The sequence below is a fragment of the Silene latifolia genome, chromosome 1 (assembly GCF_048544455.1).
Source record: "Silene latifolia isolate original U9 population chromosome 1, ASM4854445v1, whole genome shotgun sequence".
NCBI classification, from domain to species: Eukaryota; Viridiplantae; Streptophyta; class Magnoliopsida; order Caryophyllales; family Caryophyllaceae; genus Silene; species Silene latifolia.
In genome coordinates this window covers 156,814,693-156,835,329 of record NC_133526.1, presented here as the reverse complement: position 1 = coordinate 156,835,329, position 20,637 = coordinate 156,814,693, and positions in this window count along the sequence as shown.

Here is a 20,637-nt window from a genome sequence, read left to right as displayed (position 1 = left end):
TCTAAACCAAACTACAATGACATATCATGTAGATGATACAAGACTCAAATTGGTAACCAAAGATTAAACCTTAAATTCTGGAATGATGAACGCAAAGAGTTATCGAGTACTCTTGGAACCATTAGATTGTTAATCTTTTGGTATATGCGTATCTTATATTCAGAGCAAGATGTCTCGTGCTTTTGGTTGAAAAGGAGATCGAGGTTGTAAATCATTGATCCAGAATAGGTTGATCATTTTATTTTACCAACGATTTAAGTTGACACTAATGTGTTCACTTAATAAGGTAAATAGAGAAATCTTTGAAGAAGTTCAAAGAGTTCCAGGAATCACGATTTAGTCGTGATGGGATTATCAAAGTGAAGACTTTGATATAAACCAAAGGAAATGTGATATAGTATCACAAGTTAATCTCTCTTAGCACACATTATGGAATAATGTGTGGTTGGATAAAGAAATCAAACCCTATTCGATAAGATTTGGACTTTAATCAAGTTACTTTGAGTTACTTGATCCTTTTGGGGATTTTATCATTTTGTCTAAATTATTTTTTTCACTAAATCTAAAACGAATCATATGAGATATGAAATGGTAGGGTACCATGTTTGTAAGTTTTCAAAAGAAACAAATGCTCATTTTTCCTTACTATAATCACGAGTACAACAGGTTTGTGGCTCGTGAAGCTGTCTTTCTAGAATACAAGTTTATCTCTAGAAGACAGAGTGGGATAAATTATTCAAGAGCCACAAAGAATGTTATGTCGCAAGAAACTGGTCTTTCTTGGCTACATGAGACGTTTTGTGTGAGACATTGTTTCTTCAAAACCTAGGAGGTTAAAGTCATCACTTGTTGAAGATGATGAATTAATGTTACTTTTAGAAAGTAAAGAGCTTGCAACTTACAAATTGTTTGATTCAAGTTAATTACTTCTGGAGAGTAATGAACATATGACTTACATGAGAGTGTTTAAGTCACAACTCAATACAAGGCTAAGAGCCATGAAAATCCGAAATAAATTCCAAGTGAATTGTTAGATATCAAAGCTTGATTGGTAGCAAAGGGTTTTGCACTAGTTGAAATGCTTAAGTCTATTTGGATCTTCTTAGGGATTGTGTTTCATTATGAGATATATATAGCGAGTGAATCTAAAACCCACTTCTTCAATTAGAAGGAATGTATTCAATACATGTCTTGAGTTTTATAGATTCTTGTCATCCTAAGATAATGTGAAACTTAAGAGAGGGTCTTAAGTAGGACATCAATGAGTTGGAATCAATGTTTTGATCATGTTATAAAACTTTTCTCGATAGGTCGAGAAGTTGTGTTTATACATAAAGTTTAGTGGGAGTTACGGTAATTTTTAATTAGTCTAATATGTGGATGACATATTGATCATTGGTAATGATTTAAGACTTGGAGATATATAATACATCTTTAATATCCAGATTTATGGAGATAAATCCACATGATATTAGCGTCAAATAAGAAGTCTTATGTTGATAAGATTCATGACTAGTTCAATCAAGTTGAACATATTTGATTGATTCCATTTGCTTCCGCTGCCGGATCAATTAAATGAGTAATGATGTATAAAACTTCATATACTTTTAGTATGATGAATTGTTTCAAAATCGAATTTAAGTAATAGTTACCAAATAGCCATATAGATCATCCTTAAGTGCTTGTAGAAGCATTAAGGGTGTAAAGTTAAGTGTTTTGATACAATTCACTAATTTGTGTAAGGGCTTACACTAATGACTGTTGAGATTGTATAAGGTTTTGGACAAAAACCGTATTCGAAACACCTAAAGATGGTTAAGGAACCATTGTGGCTATGTTATTTAAGAAATGGATTTGCTAGAATTGTTCTAGGCAATAAAGAACAATGAGAGATGCTTACAACGGAAATTGAGTACACTTGCAATCATGAGATGTGCGAGAGGGATGGGTCCCGCACACTGTGAAAATAGTGGGAGCTAATCTAAGATTAGAGAGCTTATGTCTAGATTGGATCTAGACACGTACTCAGAAAGTTTTGTAATGCAAATGTATACATTACAAAGGAAAACGAGTATGTAGTAAGTTTGAGTAAGGTACAAGAAGTTGATAAAACCTACTAACCAAAGCCTTCTCATAGGCTTAACATGATGAGTCATGTCATATGTCATTTCAATTGCAATTGAGATGAACAACTACATATAAGATGAAAATTGATTATAAAAATATGAAGTAGTAATCAGGTATTGACTATTCATATGAGATAATCACATTTGTCATTCGAGTTTTTAAATCTAAAAACTCCTTTTATACTTTGTTACATCCAAACGGGTTGTAGAGACAATATTGAACCCCGTTAAAGTGAACTCGGATTAACATGATATTTGCCCATAGTCACTTGTATGAGGTGACGTCTCGAAGTGACTAGAGTGTGATGCGATTGATGGCAAGTTCAAGTGCCATAGAGTCATGTGAGATGACTAGTCGATCACATAGGCAGACTGTTAGGAACACTTTGTCGGGCCCAGTGACCGCTTATAGAGTTCTGGCAAATTTATATAGCCTGGTCGTGGCGAGAGCTACTATAGTATTCTAATGAGTCGATTCTTTTGACTAAAGACTGTTCGCCTAAGGTGGCACAGTTTCAGATTAACTTTGATTTATGTTACTACGAACTTCGTAAATGGGGTCAAATGGGTATATTTTGGGTTATGATGGTTGTGGCTAGTCGAAGAGAATAGTGCGACAGGAATTGTCCACCCCCTTGTCAGGGTTAAAACAATATCTCAGGGCCACTCGAGGAGTAATGAACTAGAAATGCGTGGCCACGCTCGGAAGGTATCTATGGTAGATAATTCCGGTCAAATCAGTTATTCTCCAGATCGAGGAAACCACTCTCGATATGATCACTTACAAGTACGACCTGCAAGACACCTTGTATTGAGTGGGAGATAGTAATAGGACAAGAGAATTGGTGACGCACACTTGTCGAGGACAAGTGGGAGATTGTTGGAGTGTCCCCGACAATAATGCGATCACAATTGTCGATCGTGATGATCACATGTTTAAATCTCATTTTTAGAATACGTAAGGGATGATTCATTTAATAGTCAATTGATTAACATTAATCGGTAACGATTGGCTTGCTAGAGTTTGACGTTACTGTCGCGGGACGGTGGTGGTTAGTTGATCCCTTAAGGTCACACCTAAAGGATGATGCCCTTATATGTAAATTTGATTAATTGTATGATGATACAAGTTGATCAATGCCTTAAAATTGAACAATTCAATTGTGAGAGAGAATAGTATTTCTTATTTTAATGAGATTAAATAAGATTTCTTTTAGTAATAAAAATGTTTTATTACTAAAATTGTTTATTGTTTGAGAAACAATAGAGATAAGAATGAATGATTAATTATAATTACAAGATGTTGTGAATTATAATTATATGACCCATTTTATTTATGCGATCAAGTATCACTAGTCAATTTGTTGTATGTAATTTAATTAATTTTATAAAATGATATTTATGTGATAAATATGCATTAAATTAATTAATAACACGTAATATACTACATGTGACATATTGTGTGATAATTGACAAATTGAGAAAATAAAATGGTAGTCCATTTTATGGAGGATGGACCGAAAAAGGAGGGAGTATTAGTGTGTTTTGGTTGTTTTATTTTAATTGATAAAGTGGCATGATGATGCCTACCTACAACTAGCCTTACACCTACTCTTACACATCTTACACACCTAATTCTTGTGAAGACAAAAAGAGAAAAGTAAGATGCCCTATGTTGGATGTTCCAACCGTGAAACCCTCCTTTAATTTAAGGGAATTAGTTCTCTTATTATTCATTCCATTATATGACATGCAAAGTTATCCTCTCTCACATTATTCATCTTTTTCTCCATCAAAACTTGAGATTTTTGATTCAAATTGTTCAAAAAACATTACTAATATTATTAATGTAATATATGAGTATTAGTAATCAATTTTAAGGTAAACTACTAAACAAATATCTAGCACATATTATTTAGTAGAGATATGGGATAATCTTGGGTGCAATAAAGAGGAGTGGCTTCTATACTTGAAGTCTTTGGAGGATCATCCTAACATATGGAAAGCTCAAGAACAAGTGAGGTAGGAGACCTTACTTGTGCCCATAAACCGAAATATTTAATGTAAGGAACCGGTTTTCCTCTACACTCATTTATATGTTTTCCATGCATAAGATCCTTAAATTTTTATGACTAAAACTGTAAACTAAAATATGTGATATTTAAAATATGATTTCCATCAAATAACATACAACCCACAATTCCTGCTATTCCGTCTCAATAATGCAGCGTAAATATAACTTAGACATACAAGAACATAACACAAGGTTGAGTAGGATATTCCTACCTGGCAAGCTAATCCAATTAAGCAGCTCAAAGCAATCCAAATAAATAGCCAACCAATTAATAGTGCTCCCCAAGAAATCTGTCACCTTGATAAATAATAATTACAAATACAAATTACTATCTACCAATTATGTAATACAATTGAATTAATTATAAACTAATCATACTAATTATAAACTAGATTCATTAATTATATTATTACGAAATTCCATAATTTAAACCCGTCTCAACCCAAATCAAACCCGTCTTGCAAAAATAAAAACCAACAATAGAATAATGATTAAAAGTTCACGTGCTACTACCCAAACCACCCACGTCCATACATCTTCTCATATTCCCAACACCCATGTACCATAACCCCCAAAAACAGCCCCTTCAACACCTACCACACACGGCCAATCACCACCCTCAAAGGTCACCTAGTCAGCCACCACTCCCATTCACCAGCCACGGTGCAGCAGCCACCCAGGCGACACCAATAACACCTCCAAATTCGAGCCCTACACCAACATCAACAACAACTCACCTAAACCCGACGCAACTTATACAACATACAGTTAAACACTATTCACGACCACCACTACCAATATAGACCACCACCACTGATCACCTCTCACAACCCACGACAACACCACGTTATAGCCAACAGACCACGCCCTAGCAACCACCAACTTCGAAAACACCTACAATAACAACAACTGCCACGACTCACTCCTTTAAACCGCCTATAACCACCACTAGCAGCCACCACCGTGGTCTCCTCTGACTGACGGTGGTTACACCAGTAGCACCACTCACCCTGGTCACGGTCTAGTCACATACATAAGGTTAGATCTGGCTATAACTCACAGTTTAAGACAACAACTCACAACCCACGAAAATTCGGCAGCCACCATACCAAACACCACCCTTGACCTCCCCAATACCACCACCTAGGTCGACCAACCACCACAAACCCAACCCTAACCAAGCCCAGGTCAGTCACGACCAAATATGGGTTCATAGCTATATAAAACGTGTAAACCACATGTAACAACCACCCATTAACAACCCCTTCGAACACCCCTTTCCCGTCGGTCTAAGGTGGTCAACGGTGGTCCACAGAGGTCCCATATTGGTCGTCGTTCAAGTCATGGCAGCGACACGTCAATTGGTGGTCTAATTAACAAATTATAACGATCTTAATATGAGTATGTTATGAGACGGTCTTACCTTAAGACGATAATTAAAAGCTGAGTTCTTCTTCCTCTTTCCTCCTAGATTCCCCCCCCCCCCCCCCCTTCTCTCTCTCTCTCTCTCTCTCTCTCTCTCTCTCTCTCTCTCTCTCTCTCTCTCTCTCTCTCTCTCTCTCTCTCTATTATTGGTGAGATTATGAATTTTATGAGTGAATTGGGTCTCTTATTAGGTCATACCATCTATTTATAGTGATAAGGTAGGTCTTATAGAGCGGTATCAGGAAACTTATGTGTCTTATTATATAATATTATTATTATTATTATTATTATTATTACTATTATTATTATTATTTTTTTTATTATTATTATTATGGATGCGCGCAACTTTCATTAAAATAAAAATAAAAGTTTACATGAAATTGGTGGGGAGCCGAGAAACAATCTGGGCCCCCACACCCTTAGCAATAGCAAAGCTAAGTCTAGTAAAAATGTAAGCGGCTACCCGAGTCCCCGCATCCTGAGATACCGAGAATTTCTGGATACGCTTTATCCGAACCCAGCTCTCCAAGTGAAGAGAAAGAGAAAGGTAGGAAACCATAACCCGCTACCGCGCACAAATCTCCATACTTAGCACACTTTCATTTGAGCAAAGATCGGCCGACAACCCGGCCCAAGCACAAAATCGCCAACCCGATCCGAGTCAAAGGTGAAGAACCCGTCGGTCGACACACACATCACGCCCCGTCCCAAGAATAAAGCAATAAATCCGCAGGACGAAGAGAGCCACCATGCCCATCAACCAAACCGATATCAACCTCCTTCCCCGCAGTAATACCAGATCTATAGCAGATGTCGAAAAGTGTGTCCCGGACAAGGTTATGCCGATGTTTAACGCCCACAGTACTGTACAAGAAATAGCGTGGTCCCCAAAAACATCCCCAAAGAAAAACCCGAGAGCAAGGGACGGGGCCTAGATACCGTGAATAACGGAACACCCAGACGATACCCCATCACACTACGGTAAGTCCTCCCGTTCATAGTCTGCCCCAACCCTGAGATAGGAACCGCACGTAACCAATCAGAGGAGTGAGAACCCTACTGAGACTGCCATAAAGCAAGCTGGCGTGGTGTCAAAGAGAAAACAGACTGACGAGGCAAAGAAAGAATCGTCGTGAAAGAAATGTCCGCCAATTTCTTCATAAGTTTGGGGGCGCAATTTCACTAGGGTGACCTAATAAACCAGAACACCGTAGTCGCGGTAAACACTGCGCAAAGATCATCAAAAGCAGGGCCAGCGGCTACAATACCGGAAAGGGCCGAGGAGCTTAGCTCGCAAAACCAGACGCAAGCGGGACGCAATAAAAGCATAAAATAAAACATCTCCCGCCGCATAGACACCAAGACCACCAAGATGAAAAGGGAACGTAGCAAGGCGCCACTGCCAATCCCCAAAACCCGGGCCTGACGCGGTGACAATACGTTCCAAGCTAGAACGAAGAGCGACATCAAAAGGAAGATGGACAGACCCAAAAACACTAGGGGAGCAAGTACGAAGGGAGAAGTAGAACTTAGAAATTCTAGTACAAGCTCGAAGAAGAAGCAACTCACTTTGCGGGTCCTCAATCCTCGCAACCAAGTCCATTAGCTCAATGGTCTTAGTTACTCTCGTCGCCACAATCTCACTTTGCTAAAACCAGGACAATCTTGTGTGTCCTCCCAAAACTGTAACACCGCGCAATGGCCGAGAAATAGAAGTGGGGAAAACCCCAGGAAGCCGACTCCGTGGATCCTCAACAGGCCAGAAGACATCCGTCTTGGAGACATTAAGATGTAATCTAAAACGAGGGCCATCCACACTAATCAAGTCCAAAACCTTCCCCACCTCCAAAGTATCACCCACGATGGTGCCATCATCTAAGAACCATGCCTGCAAAGTGAGGTCAAAAGTGTCCCGGATCTTGCAAACCAAGGGATGCAAGACCAACGCGAAAAGCAAAAGCCCCAACGGATCATCCTGCTGAACACCCTGACAAGACCATAAGCAGTGCTCCCCATAAAAAAGGCGGGCTGGGCTGGAATAACAAAACTTCACCCAACGGGAGAGAGCCGGGCAACGACGGCGGACCTCCTGAAGCATGGTCGAACGGTCAACAAGGTTGAACGCATTGTGGAAATCTACCAGCAACATAGAAAGCCCCACCTGGGACCCCCGAGCCTCAATGAGCCGGTTCAAGGCATGCAAGATAGCCTCTCCTCCACCGGACACACCCACCCCAAACTGAAGCCCATCAAAATAAGAAGATAAAGACGGACCAACCATATAAGCACCAACCTTAGAGACAAGCCGTCTCCAAACCGTACCAACAGCAATAGGACGAACTCCCCCACCCGGTTTAACGAGTGGTGTGAGAGGGACGCTGGCAATGTACTCACCCAGAGGAAGAGTACACCGGCCCTCAAGAAAAAGATTAACCACCCTAGTAATAGAAGTGATCAAATCATCGGAGTTAGCCACAGCAGCGCCACTCAAACAGTCCATAAGGTGCTGGGCACGAAAACCATCCCTCCCACAGGAAGTACCACGAGGGAAGCTCCGAATCATATCCAAGACCACCGCCGAAGAAGCAACCAGAGGATGATGATCCCCAGACATAGGAGGCAATGAAGGAGGCGGGGCAACAGGATGCTTCTCACGCAGGGCCACGAGAGTGGCATCGGAGTAGGGGGCGACCCAGAGGAAGAAAGCACCCGTACAGCAGCAGTATAATGGCCATCAGTAATCTTCCGCCGACATTGGCGGAGGTTAAGCTCACTCAAATCCAGATCCTCATCCACAGAAAATGAAGAAGGACCCTCATCCAAACACTCTTGTAACAACTGCAAACCCCCCCAGGTGCCCCCCCAGGCAAGGATAGCCCTGGCAATACTCTCCTCCTGACGCTGTCGCCGAATAGCAGTCCGACACTCATGATTACTCCGAGGAGCGAAAGTTCTGAGCAAACAAAGTGGTATAACAAGCAAACGAACCCAGCGGGAGAGATCACTAGGGACATCAACCACCGCATCCAAGGCCCCTTTCAAAGCCCGAGCAAACCCAAGACGGCACTTAGGAGGAATAGATTTCACGGTGCGAAGTCCTAAAGACAATAAACGATCCAACGAAGATATAGACCACTGAACGAGCTCGACACTATCATCAGAAGAAACCGAAGTAGAAGGAGCCATAGGTCTCGGAATACCATGTATATGGAAGGTGTAAAGGCCATCAACACACTCCGGATGCATCACAGAATCACCCCGACTATGCCGACACCTTGCTCTAATAGTACGGGTCATAAAACACACCCCACACAACCAGAGCCCCATCCGACTCAAAACACTCTCGGCATTGGTATAAACAGTCAAACTATCAGTAAGAGTCTGACGTGTAAGGTCCAACGCACCGTCATGACAATGTCGGACCTGGAAATGTTTCTGCCAAGCTGCCTTTGTAAGGCTCTTACCAAAACCATCCTGACACCCATGAAGACCCGAAAAAGGAAAATGGAACCGCACAAGCTCGGGCATGAAAGAAAAAAAACCAACACACCACCTGCACAAGCACCAATGTAGCCACGAAAAGAAACACCCGCACGAAAACCACCACACACCACTCCCGGTGAAGTTGACCACCAACACACCACCAACTCCCGTGATGGTTAACAACCAACCAAAATAACCCTAGCACTCGGCACTAGAAAACCGCAACCCCCACCACAAACCACAACCACAACTAGGTAGCAGCGGCAGACAGTGGCCGGTACCAGCACCAGCAAACACCGAAGTCACCACCAGCAGCAAACACGCGGCATAGAAAGTAAAAACCGACCCCTAAAGCGTGAAGAAAAACAAAACAAAACAACCAGGAAACTCACCGGAGAGGAAACAGATGGCACGGCCGTCAGGCACCACTCCCTTGGCCGGCGACTGGAGGTCTAAAAGCCAATGGGTTGTGGCGCAGACGAACACTAAACACAAGGAATGCTAGTGTCCCTCGAAAACAGCTGCCACACGATCCCCACAAAAAGCAGGAGCACAACCGCACAAAACAACCAACGACAACCACCCCTGACTGGCGACGTGAGGTCTAATAGTCGATGTGGGTGGTGGTTGGCCGTCGACGGTGGCCTAAAGTCTGTAAAAACCGAAGCCCTAACCCCAGCAACGATAATGCCCTAATCCGCAAAAAAACGCAGCACCAACAAGCAACCAACACCGATGATCCGACGGTGTGAATGGGCCGATGGTGGTGTCAGCAGCACGCCAGAGGTGGTGGCGGCAGAACTCCGGTGGTGGCAGAAATAGCAATGACGATGGCTGCAATTCGCCAGATCGCGTGATCGCCCTCTCCCTCTCCCTCTCCACATACTTTTATTAATCAACCAAAAGTTTACAAGAAATTGGTGGGTAGCCGAGACACAATCTCAGATCCTACCCCCTTAGCAATAGCAAAGCTAAGTCGAGTATAAATAAAAGTAGCAGCGCGCGCCTAGGCATCCTGAGACACAGAAAATTTCTGAATCCGCTTGAGCAAGGCAATGTCATCCGCCTCCAACTCCCCCAACGAAGAGAAATAAAAGGTTAAGAAACCATAACCAATCGCTGAACACGAGTCCTGATACTTGGCACATTTGCGCCGAGCAGCATAAACCACCACACGCCCGGGTACGAACTCAGACATCCCAGACTGAGTCAAAGGGGAAGACCCGGTCAGATCCACACACACATCACGACCCCCAGTCCCAAGAATAAAGCAATAAATTCGCCAGACGCAAGAACCTGTCATGCCCATCGATCAAACCAATATCTACCTCCTTACCAGCAGAGATCCCAGAGCGAAAGGAGATATCTAAAAGTGTGTCGCGAACAAGGTTATGTCGATGTTTTATACCAACAACATCAGCACATGACACAACATGATCCCCACAAATATCCCCCTCGAAGACCCGAGAGCAAGCGGAGCACGGCCCAGCCACCGAAAACAAAGGAATACCCAACCGATATCTAAGCACACAACGATAGGACCTACCGTTCATAATCTGCCCCAACCCAGAAATAGGGACTGCATGAATCCAATTGATGCGTGTCCACCCTGCTGCGACCTCCATTACACAACCTGTCGAGGAGTCAAAGAGAAAACCGATTCTGCAGTAGCAATAACCCTCGCGAAATATATGTCTGCCAATTTCTTCATAAGTTTGGGGGCAGCGATCTCACTAGGGTTACGCATAAGGTCAGAACCCGTAACCTCATTAAACACACTCAAAGCCGCATCAAAAGTAGATCCAGAAGCCATGACACCAGAGGTTTAAATGAGCTTAGCCTGTAGCTGAGAAGACTGCAAGCGAGATGCCAAAAAAGCATAATGTAGGACATCTCCAGCAGCATACATACCAACCCCTCCAAACGTAAGTGAGAGGGTGGGAAGCCGCCACTGCCAGTCACCAAAACAAGGACCAGACGTAATAACAATACGTTCCAAATGAGAACGAAGCGCCGAGTCAAAGGAAAGCTTAATTAGCCGACTCAAAAACAGCAGGCGAACAAGTACGTAAAGAAAAATAAAGTTGAAAATACCAGTACAAGCCTGAAGCAACATCAGCTCGCACTGCGGATCATCATAGCGACGGAATCCATAAGCTCGATGGTCCTAGTCACTCTCCTCACCACAAGCTCACTGCTGAAATCATGGCAAACACTCACAGGATCACCAATGACTTTGACACAACGTAGCGGCCTAGCAATAGCGCGCGCGCGCGGGGGGGGGGGAGGATAGATACCAGGAAGCCTGCTCCTGGGATGTTCCGTAGGCCAAAAAACCTCGGCTTTACTTACATTAAGATGAAGACCCGAATGGGGACCATCTTCCATAATCAGCTCCAAAACCTTCTCCACAACCAAGGTATCCCCCGCAATAGTGCCATCATCCAACTACCAAGCGATGTGCTCACCATAATAAAGACGGGCAGGACTAGAATTGCAAAACTCCACCCAGCGGGAGAGTACGGGGCAATGACTACAAACCTCTCGTAATATGATCTCACGATCGACCAAGTTAAAAGCATTCTGGAAGTCAACCAAAAGCATGGAAAGGCCCACCTCATCCCCCTGATCCTCAACAAACTGATTCAAGGCATGCAAGATATCCTCTCCTCCACCGGATACCCCAACCCCGAACTGGAGACCGGCAAAATAAACACTCAGCGACGGGCCAATAAAAAAAGCACCAACCTTAGAGACAAACCGTCTCCAAATCATACCCACGGCAATAGGATGAATACCGCCGCCTGGTTTAACTAGCGGGGTGAGCGAAGAACTAGCAATATACTCACTGAGAACCTGTGAACATCTGTCCTCAAGAAAAAGATTAACCACCCGAGTGATACATCAGAAACAGCAGCAGCAGCTCCGCTCAAACAATCCAAATGATGCTGGGCACGAAACCCTCCCTCCCATAAGAAGTGCCATGTGGGAAACCCTGAATCATATCCAAAACAACAGTTGCAGAAGCAACTAGAGGAGGACCAGCAGGGAAGGGATGCAAGGCGGTGGAAGAAACGATGAGGTGCTTATCAGTCAAGGCCTCTAGAGTACCTGCAGTGTAAAGAGCAATGCCGGAAGATGATAAAACTAGAACAGCGACGGTGTAATGCCCGTCACAAATTTTCCTCCGACACTGCCTAATATTGAGCTCACTCAAGTCAAGGTCATCCTCCACACTAAATAAAGTAGAAACCTCTGCTAAGGTATCCTGCAGAAGCTGCAAAATGCCACCAGGCACACCCCAATTACGAATGGCGCTAGAAATACTCTCCTCCTGACGTTGTTGCCGTACAACAGTCCTACACTGAAGATTACTCCTCGGGGAAAAGGTCTTAAGTATGCAAAGAGGCAACACAAGCAAGTTAACCCAGCAGGAGAGATCACCAAGGGAGTTGGCCACATCGTCTAGGGCCCCTTAAGAACCCGAGAAAACCCAAGACGACACTTAGGAGGGATGGATTTCACAATACGCAACCCCTTAACTAACAGACGATCAAGAGAGGCCACATTTAAACCAACATGGACCTCCAAATCTTAGAAACAATGGGGGCAGATGGTCGGGGAAAGTCATACAGAATAACGCTAACAACACCATCACCACAATCCGGCGCCGCCACAACAGACCCCCGACCATGTCGACACCTAATACAATGGGTTTGAGTTTTATAGCAAACACCGCATAACCAAATACCCAGACGCCTAAAGGTAGTCTCAGCTTCCAGAAAAACAGACAAAGATAAAAGAGACTGACGCGTGATTACATGAGCATCCATCCCCAGTACATTGACGATCCCGAAGGTGAGCGAGCATGGAGGTTTTAACGAGGCCATTACCACTACCATCCTGGCTGATATAAAATAACCACGAGTTTTCACGATTTTAGAGTATTATTTTGCAACGGAATTTAAAAGTAAATTTTTTTTGTGTTTTTTTATGTAAAATAGAACAAAAATAAAGGATATGAATTAAACTCCTCTCCTTCCTCGCAAGAAATTCGAAACAACACACACTTACACTCAACCTCGCAAGGCAGAATGGTAACTATCTCACTCTTGCAAGAATGAAATAACAATCTTATAACTCGCAAGTTACAAAACACACAAGTATAAAACTTGAATTAAACTCTCTCATTGATTGAATAAAACTGATCACAAAGCCTCCTATTTATGCTAATACAATTACCATAAACTAGCTAAGACATACTATGGAAACTACCTTATTCAAGATTAGGAAAGTAAGTAAGCTCTCCTACACTAATTAGGAAAATAATAACAAGCTGATTCGATTTAGGAAATTAACAATAAGACTCGATTTAGGAAACTAATCTTGATATCAATTCCATCCGAGCTTCCATCTTGCAAACATGTTGAATGTCCGCGTCATTTTTTATTCGCGTGTAATCTGGACAGCTCAACTTAAAATGATCATATCTCCTTCGTTACTTATCCAAATAAGGCGTATGACCACTCGTTGGAAAGCTAACATCATGTACGTTCATCTCAACTAGGAATCCACCAAAATTAGCCATAATTTAGGATATATTTAGCTTTTAAACCAAGTGAACGAATCTGAAATGTCAAGAGTGACACGAACTTGCATTTTCAACATAGACTCATGCTTCTCCTGTATCACTGGTGTAACACCCCGTATTTTATTAAGTTGGATAAAATTCTTTTAATTGCTATTTTGAATTTAATTACATCATTTAACGATTTATATATATATGCTTAGCTAATTAATTAATTTCATCATAATTCGATACGTTAATTTTAATAATCATTAATAAGTTTATTTAAAGTTAGTTCGAGTTTATTGAAGTTAGTTCGAGTTTATTTATTTAATAATTTCCGTTTCTTTACGAGTCCTTATGAAAGTTGTTTTAAGTGAACCCGAGATGGATTTTGGGAACAAAACCGTCCAATTAACTATTTTGAGCTTATTTCACTAAATTAGCAATTTTTTTATTAATATCCGTTAGTTTCGTAAAAATCGCTAATAATTCCGTTTCAAGCCGATTTCTTATTATTTACGTTAACTAGCTGAGTTCATTTTATTTTCACTCATTAAATTTATTTATTATTGATTCCGTTTTATTACTGAAACTTTTACTAAAACCGGTTAAATTTAACTCGAAACGGTTTTAATAACTATCGAAGTTTCTTAACGATGAAGAAACGTACGTATAATAAATAGCAGGCAGGCAAGCTGCTCCCTCATTTCTCACGCATCATCCTTCTTCTTTCTTCTTTTTTCTTCTTCTTTTACGTTCTGTTTCCATTTTTTTTTTAAATTGATCCTGCCACTCCGTTTGTCATCCGTTATCAATGATTTTTGTTCCATAGCGCTCCTTTCGTCGTTCTCGTCAATCCGTTGTAAGTAAAATTCATTTTCGTCATGTATTTTTACAAACCCATTTATATTTTCAGCTTTATTTATTATAAGACGATTTTAGATGCTAAGATAGACGGTCTTGTAGAAGATTTGTTAGTCATAAATGATTAGTTCAATCGGAAAAAGGTAACAATGATAGGTTACTCAATATTACTTGTAAAATATGTTTATTTCGAATGATGGTTAGTCTTTTTTATAATTAAGACGGTGTATAATTATATATAGGGATCCTTATGGATGTTAATTAGTCAGTTGTATAGTTGAGACGGTGTACACTGATATGTGGAGATGATTGAGACGGTGTATACTGACCTCTAGGGATCATTTGGGATGCTAGATAGTAAATGGTATATTTAAGACAGTGTATGCTGACATGTATGGATTGTTTTGGGTGATAATTGGTGTGTTTTATAGTTGAGACGGTGTATACTGACATGTAGGGATTGTTTTGGACTAATTTGGACTCTGTGTTGGGGCGATTTTGGTAGTCTTTAGGGTCTGTTTTTGAGTTGCTTTATACTAGTGGATTTCCGCTCTAAAACCGTTTTAAATGCTGACTTAGTTGGCTCAGCTAGGACTGTTTTTAGGCGCAAGAATGGAGTCTTAAGGGGACGATTGGTACTCTGTTTTGGGCAGGGACGAGAGCTGTCATCGTGGGTTTTCACTTTGCATTTGAGGACTGGAGTTGGGGTCGAACTTAGGCATCTTTTGGGTTCTGTTTTGGACTGATTTTTGGGTCAGGTTATGAAGTAGGGTGAAGGGTGACTATGGGTAGTCGGGTGGTGGTCGTGTCGGACTCCCAGTGGCCTAGCTCTGGCCTGGCCGTGGCCTAGCTAAGTCACGAGTTTGAGGCCATGTGTAGTTAGTGGTTAGGCCGAGTTTGAGGTTGTCATAATAACTTTTGAGCCGTGTCCATAAATTGTTTTGACGCTAGTTTGGTTTATTTAAAATATAATTAAATTAATTTCTGTCTCATATTTTATATAAAGATAATTCGTTAATATCGTCCTTTCACATAATTATTTTAGGTGGCTCATATGTGGTTTAAGATGAAGAGTAATTTTGGGTTTTAGAAGCTTTCTCAAGTTATTACTTGTCTCTTTGCTAGCGTAAGGTAACTATTCCGAGTTACTCGATTTAATTAATGTCACATTAGTAGTAAATGTGGTGCTTGTTGTTTGTTAAGTGTTTAGGTGATTGATAATGTGTTACTTTCGTTTTTCACATGATAGAAATTGGAAATAGCATGAGAATGATATTGTGATAGATTTTGTGATTTGGGCCAAAGTAGGCAAAGACTCTGAGCTGGACCAGATTGACCGAACGAGTTTGGTCAAACTAGGTTTAAACTAGTCAGCCTCGATTTGACCGATGACCCGTCGCGGGACTCGGGTCGAGGGTTTGTCTTTGAGGTGAGATTGGTTGTTATTGGAAATTTTATGTTATGTCTTGATATTTGTAATTATCTTTTCACATGTTGGTTGTTGGATGAATTGGCTGCCTTATACTTCAGTCTTGCTGCCTCTTTGCCATTTTAGCTTGTTCTCATGAATTATGAAATTAACGGTTAGCTGGAATTTGGATTATTATTGATAATGGAGATATTGTTGGATTGTCAGCTGAATTGGGTATCCTACTTGTCTTGTGTGGTGTGGGCTAAAATATTCAAGCTGGGACTAGCTGGGACTAGGTCCTAGGTGAGTATTTCGGCCTTCATCATAGATAGGCCATTATAGTCTTTGACGAGTGTATGTTCACTGCTTGATAGCCTCTGTGTTCCTGACTTGGTGGGTTTATATCCAAGTTGGGGCATGACATCGTTACTTATTTTGAGAGTAAGTGGCCAGCTTAAATACTAGCCAACCCTTTGGTGGACTCCTTAGGGTACTCACTTTGTTTTAGAAAAATTGTGGGTCTTGGGTGCGGTGGTGTGTATCCGCATGTCTAGGTCTGCGCAAATTTTAGGCTAGGGTTGTGTTGTGTCTTGGCCATGTTTTGATAGAACCTCTGAGCCAAGATACCGGTTCGATTACCTTCCCTACCTCGTGGTATAGACTCGAGTTATAGAGTGACTATTGACGGGACTAAGAACTTATGCCTGTCTTTGATATATTGTCCTTTCTTGTTTGATGATTCTATGAATCATAGAAGGTGAGATGCAAGCCGGCAATGGTTGATAGAGTTTGGATTCCTGGATGTTATGTGATTCACATGATAGTGTAGTATGAGTCGGTCTAGTATTCACATGCTAGGACTATGTGTTGTTATATTGTTGTTCACATGATAAGCACGATTGTCTAGCATCTATATGCTAAGGCATTGTGTGATTCGTATTCATATTCTTATGTTTACATGTTATATTAATTATGACATTTCGTGGCTGGGAGAACTCGGAGTTACTCCCCACTGACTGTGGCTTTCGTATTTGTATAAAATGCGAATGACAGGTAGGTGATGCATATATGGGGTACATGGACGAGCTAGCGAGCAAAGTAACCTTGGGACCTAGATTAACTTTATTATATTGTGTCCCTTAAATATTTTTATGTCACATACATTTTAGGGACATATGTCTCCCTCTTTACATTGGTTGTATAATTTGCTATTCGCGACTTTAGCGATGGTTATGTTATGAAACTTCTAGTTAGACCTTGTATGTTTGACACCTTCCAATTTGGATATCTTTATAACAGGTTCAGGTTTTAAAATTACAGGTTTTTACCCAAATGAACCTATTACAAACATATCCATGCAGTTTTTATTTAGGAATTACGTGTTTACTTTTCCGCAATAAGTGAGGGTGTCACAGTTGGTATCAGAGCATATTTTCTCCCGACGCACGTTTGTGCACCCCGATATAAATAACTTGACCTTGAAATAATAAACTTGAGAGATGGGTAAGATGGGTAGACTTAGGACCTTATGTTGTAGTCTCTTTGTGTTTGCTCTTTGTTAGGTACTAACCTGTTTGTTGATTGTCATTTAATAATTGTTGCGTTCTTGGATCAATGACCGTGAGCTTATCTATAGCTAATGAAGTATTACCCTTATTATAAAAAAAATTTTTTGAACTAAAGGTTTTGAAAATATTTTAATGTTTTTCACTGGTTTTAACGTCAATTAGTGTTAAAGCTTGTTATTGGAGACGTCTGATAATTAGTTTTATCATTTGTTGGCGTAAAAATGTATTTTTATGTCTTTGAATTGGAATATTGATGTTCTTGAGTGATCGCCAAGAGTATCTCCGTTCCATTGAAAGGACACTTATATATTTTAAGAAGATCAAGATTTAGTGCCTATTGCTGAGGATTGACGATTGTTCAACCTTTGAAGAATGCTTCTACTTCCTTGAAGATGTTTCTCGTTCTTTTTGTATGTCGCCATATTCTTAATCTCTTGGTGCTTATCCTCCTTCTAAACTCCCTTCTGTTTTATTTTAAAAGCTACGCTTGTACTCCTAACTTGTCCTTTGTTCTTTGCTTATCCTCCCTTAACGCCATTAGATAGTACTCTTTCTTGTGAGGAATGTTGACCTTGGTTGGAAAATTCGACTTTTGAGGAGATTGTTTGTGTCTGACCCTTAACCCTGATTTTGAGAGGATGTGATGTTAGAAAGACTTAGGTAAGGTGATGAGACATACTTAGTGATTCTTATACCTAGTTCCTTGACAAAGTAAGTATAATCGATTGGTGGATTCTTTGTGTTAGGAATGAGTTGCCTATGTGATTAAAGTTATAGAACTTGGCTTTGTTGCTTATGTTTGGGATTTGAAAGCTTAGTAGGTTGAGCGTCGTCGCCTTAGGAGTAAACATGAGATAAGTTTAGAATATGAATTTGGAAGAAAACCCATTCTTAGATGTTAACAATCCCGTATAGATTGGGAATGTGATTGTGGGGTAATATCCGTATAAGACCCTCTAAATTTAGGACTATAACGTAAATTTAACATGCGAATATCGTCATAAAACATAAAAACAATAGAGAAACGATAAGGAACAAGAATTAACCTCGGGTCCTTTGATGCACGGCGTAAAGAACAGAAATCAACAGAGATTTCCTCCTAATTGTTGCACCCAAGACCGTCTGAGAAATGCCCTTGTGCTAGAAGGTGTTCTCTGATTGCCTTGCAATATTGAGAGAACTTGTTGTGAGGTTTTCGAGATGTGAGATCTGAGTTTCAGAGAGAAAATGTCTCCAAAACCCTAATTTCTGTAGAAATGAAATTGTCTAGCTCACAAAAGGAGAGGAGCTCCCCTTTTGTGTGTTTCGGCTGGACCGAGGGTATGCATGGGGAAGTGGGCTTCCACTTCCTCTTAATTTTACCTCGTGGACCGGCTCGAAAATTGCTAAATGTATATGACGCGGTTTATTATAAATCGTCATCGGTTATCGGCTATTAAAACATCAACTAATAACACGGGTTAGTTGAAGTATTAATACATGTCCGACAAAGACGATATTGTATAATTAAATTCAATATACATTAATCAAATATAAAACGCTTATATTTAATTTTACGAATTAACTGGTTAATTCGCCTTAGCCCATAATATTTAATCCGTATTAAATATAAATATCTCAACATCACATTTTGACTAAATACTAGTCAAATAACTCGGACTAACTGGTTAGTCAAATTTGGCATCTACATGACTGTATTTTCATACCGTCACATCTCTCAAACGTATCCTATAGGTGTGACTTTTAGGGACCAGTTGATCACCGCCATCTGTATGACAATAACGTCAAACTTATCTAGCAAGCCAACCGTTATTGATAAACGTGGATCAACTGATAATAATACCAAAAGTATGCCCTTTGATCCTTTTAGAGGTTTATAAGTCCTTGCACTAACTGTTAAGGACACCAACCCCAACAAGCTCCCACTTGTCCGTACAAGTGTGTGTGCAATGACGTTATCCGCACTAACTGGAGGACACAAGCTCCAACAAACTCCCACTTGTCCGTACAAGTGTATGTGCGATAACCGATTCTCATATTCATTTAAAATTTCTCCCACTCAATGTAAAACAATTTGCAGATCTGGATCCACAAAGGTCGTATTTTACAATCGATCTGTATCTAGAGTGGTTTCCCCGACTAGAGAGTAACTCAACTGATAAAACGAATCCGTATCCGAGCATGGCCATGCATTTCGATTCTGACTCCTCGAGTGGCCCCGAGAAATATCGAGTACCTGATAAAGGTTGAATATTTCCTTCAACTCGACTCCTTCCGATCTAAGCACAGCATGAATGACCCAGAAAAAATCTACTTGGCCCCCTGTTACGGATGACCGTGAGAAAGAAACCAAAGTCACCCAAAATCTGCCTTAGTCTCAAGAGACAGTCGATAGTCAAAAGAATCGACTCTTAGGATCACCATGGAGGTCCTATCCACGACCGGGCACGGAATGTTATAAAACATTTAGGACTCCACGTCGATGTCACAATAGTGTCCTACGAAATATCCGTATAAATCGCCTCTGTGATTGGTCAGTCAACCGGTTGACTTATGGCTCGTTGAACCCACCATCAACCAACGTCACAAAATAATTGCCAGAGTTATCAGCTCATGTGGGCAATTAAGGACTAAAAAGATATGATGTTTGTTCAGTTCACTTTGTGGTGTTCAAAATTGTCGTACAATTCCACATGAAAAACAAAATATATATATAAAATATCAAAACGATGATGTCGTATAGAGTACAAAGGAGAATGAATCTAATCCATAAAAGAGTACTACAACTCAGGAACACGTTTGATTCCCATGGAATTTACGTGCCCTTCATGCTTATCTTGTCGTAATGCTTTAGTGAGAGGATCTGCTATGTTATCATCTGTAGCAATCTTTTCTATCACTACTTCCTTTTGCTCCACGTAATCCCGGATTAGATGAGCTTTACGTTGTACATGTCTAGACTTGTTGCTAGACTTTGGCTCCTTAGCTTGGAAGATGGCACCACTATTGTCGCAATAGATGGTGATCGGGTCATTCGAACTAGGCACTATTGATAGTCCATGTAAGAATTGACGCATCCATATCGCTTCCTTTGTAGCTTCAGACGCGGCATAGTA